Source organism: Sceloporus undulatus, unplaced genomic scaffold (assembly GCF_019175285.1).
Source record: "Sceloporus undulatus isolate JIND9_A2432 ecotype Alabama unplaced genomic scaffold, SceUnd_v1.1 scaffold_4983, whole genome shotgun sequence".
Lineage (NCBI taxonomy): Eukaryota > Metazoa > Chordata > Lepidosauria > Squamata > Phrynosomatidae > Sceloporus > Sceloporus undulatus.
In genome coordinates this window covers 1-3,503 of record NW_024807903.1, presented here as the reverse complement: position 1 = coordinate 3,503, position 3,503 = coordinate 1, and the positions used below count along the sequence as shown (strand labels likewise).

Here is a 3,503-nt window from a genome sequence, read left to right as displayed (position 1 = left end):
CTTTCCCTGGTGGTCTAGTGGTTAGGATTCGGCGCTCTCACCGCCGCGGCCCGGGTTCGATTCCCGGTCAGGGAACAGGCCTTTTGAGTCAACTTTCATTTCATTTATTACTATTATTATTATTATTACTTTTAGTACCCAAATTCCCAATGCTTCATGGTGCAATTGCAGGACGTTGCAAAGGAGCCAGATGCGTTTGCATTTCCTGCTGTAAGGATTTTCTACCTCTTTGCAAAAGCTGCAGCTGCGCCTCCTTGATCTGGATTTGCTCTGCTGCAAAGTAATCGGCTTCCAGGGAACGAGCGAGCGAGCGAGGCGCCCTTTGCAAGAGAGAGAAGCTCGCCTCTGCAACGTCAGACTCGGAGCAAATCCTTTCCTCCCCTCTTGGCTTCCCAGCAAGCCCCAGTCTGGGCTGGAGGGGGCTTACTCCCGAGTAGACCCATGGCTGGCAGGACTCCAGAGCCTCCCTTGGCCCTCTAAGGCCCCTCCAGCCTCCACCGCATGCGGTAAGCGAGAGCATCTCAGCCCCCAAACCCCTCCTTCCAATCCAGGAGGAAGGATGCTGTTGTGCAATATGCAAGGCAGTGCAAGGCAAGGAAGCAAGGAGAGGGAAAGGGAAGGCAGCACTCGCCCTTCTGGGGCAACAAGGGGCCTGTAGTTCCTTGCAAGGCATTTCCTTGCAATTTATTCCCTGTTTTCTTGCAGTTTGTTCCCTTTCGGTTCATTCCCTTGCAATGTATCTCCTGCCTTTATTTCCTTGCACTTCATTTCCTTGCAATGTATTTCCTTCATTTCCTTAAAATTCATTCCCTTGCAATGTACTTCCTTGCAAGGCATTGCCTTGCCATTTATTTCCTTGCAGTTTGCCCCCTTGCAATGTACAGTATTTCCTTCATTTCCTTGCAGTTTATTTCCTTGCACTTCATTCCCTCCATTTCCTTGCTGTTTTATTAATTTTCTTTACTAATTCGCAATGTATTCCTTACCAGTTTATTTCCTTGCAATCCTTTCCTTATTCCTTTGCAATTTTATTCCCTTACTTTATTTACTTGCAATTCATTCCCTTGCTTTGCAATACATTTCTTGCCATTCAGTCCCTTCCTTTATGTCCTTGCAATTTTATTCTCTTCCCATGTATTTCATCGCAATGTTATTCCCTTGCTTTATTTACTTGCAATGTATTCCTTTGCAGTTCATTCCCTTCTTTTAATTTGCTTGCACTTTCTTCCCTTGCAAGGCATTGCTTGCATTTCTTTCTTTCCTTGCAGTTTATTCCCTTCATTTCCATGCAACTCATTCCATGCTCGTTTATTCTCTTGCAAATTCATTCCCTTCTTTTATTTGCTAGCAATTCATTCCCTTGCAGTGCATTTCTTGCCCTTCCTTCCCCTCCTTGCAATGCATTTCCTTCCAGTATATTCCCTTGCAATGCATAAACACTCAGCATCCCTTTGCAGACATCTGCAAAGAGGACTTTTTGGATGGCTATCACCACCCCCATAGAAAATGGCCAGAAAAGAAAAAGGTCTCCCCTAATTGTAATTCCCTGTATTGTCTGGAACAGGGATTCCCTCCTCCCAGGAACATGCATCCTCTGTGTCTCTGAATGCATGCATTTAATGCATGGATGGAGATCTAGAGCTGTGCGTTGCAGAGGAAAACAGATGGGCCCCATCTGTGGTCTTCCTAGATCCTCTTCTTCCTCCTGACATGATAAGACCCATCTGCACTGCAGAAGTAATCTGGTTTGACAGCACTTTGGTCCAAAACACACAGCAGAAATAATCCAGTTTTGAGACTGCCCTGGCTCAGTGCTAGGGAATCCTGGGAACTGTAGCTTATTGTGGCACCACCAGAGCTTTCTTAAAGGCTAACTGTCATACAAAACTACAGTTCCCAGGATTCCCTAGCATTGAGCCAGGGCAGTTAAAGTGGTCTCAAAGTGGATCATTTCTGCAGTGTGGATTGGGCTTTTCTGCAAGATCCCATTGCATACTGATTTTCCAGACTGGCAAGGCTGTGTCTTTGAATTCAATAATACACCAATGCGTGCACATACGTACCTTTCTATAATAAACCAGTGCATACTGTTCATGCATGCACCTACATACATATGTGTGCGCATATATATATATATATATGCACATATATATGCAATATATGTATGCGCATACATGGACAGTATGTATGAATGTATTACAGAATACTGTTCTTGCATGCACATACATATAATACATATATATGTGCACACACATATATGTACAGTATATGCATCTACTGTATATCACATATACTATCTTCGTCTAATGGCATGTATCTTCTGCAATGCAATCACTTCCACTGCCATTCTTAATATTGCCTTTTCCTCCCTTTTGCAGCAACTGCCTGTGAAATAATGTGGGACACTGTGCATACAAATACTATAATCATTTATTGATTTTGGGCATTGCATTCAGAGCGAGTCACAAGCCATTTTGGAAACACCTGTGGCCCTACAGCCGCTTCTTCCTCTTGATTTAGGATCTGTCCGCACTGCAGAAATAATCCGGTTTGACAGCACTTTGGTCCAAAACACATTGCAGTTTATTGTTCAGATTATTATTATTATTAGTAGTAGTATTGTAGTTTATTTAAACTACCTTCTACAGTTCAGTATATTCCTCCTGACAACCGTATACAGGTTAGAGCCATCAAATTAACCATCTTAAAAACTTTAAACAGTTTATTTAACTGCCATGGCTCAGTGCTGTGGAATCCTGGGATCTGTAGTTTATTGTGGCACCAGAGCTCTCTAACAGAGAAGGTTAATTGTCTCACAAAACCACAATTCTACCAAAACCCCGATGCCTCTACTACAAAACTACAAGTTGTTGCAAGCCATGGTTGAATCTGCACTGCAGAAATAATCCAGTTTGACACCACTTTAACTGCCATGGCTCAAGGCTATGGAATTCTGGGATGTGTAGTTTTGTGAGGTATTTAACTTTCTCTGTCAAGAGAGCTCTGAGGCCACAACAAACTACAAATCCCAGTATTCCATGAGAGAGTGTGACTTATTGCCCAAGGGCTTCAATGGCTGAGAGTGGATTCGAACCCTGGTCTCCAGAGCCATAGTCCAAGACTCCAACCGCTACACTAATCACAGATTATTCTACAATATCATCATTATTAATAGAGTTGTTATTGATATTATATTTTGTTGTGTCATTATTATTATTAGTTATTATAGTTATATATACTATATTTTTGTTGTTTTTGTTATCGTTGTCATCATCATCATAATTATGACAGTTATTATGGATACTATATTTTTGTGCTAATATTATTACTATTATTACAGTCATTACAGATACTGTACTATATTTCTGTGTTGTTACTATCATCATTTTTATTATTAGTTATAGATACTATACTTTGGTGTTGTTATTACTGTCGTCATCATCATCATTATAATGGTGATAGATGATAGATAGCATACGTATCATCATCATCATCATCATCAT

The 3,503-nt window shown here is 41.4% G+C and overlaps 1 non-coding gene across 1 annotated transcript; it reads left to right on the top strand.

Moving 5' to 3' along the window:
* Positions 1-3: 3 nt before the first annotated feature.
* On the top strand, positions 4-75 carry TRNAE-CUC. Its single transcript has one exon. It is a non-coding gene; the product is annotated as a tRNA-Glu (tRNA).
* The last annotated feature ends 3,428 nt before the right edge of the window (positions 76-3,503 follow it).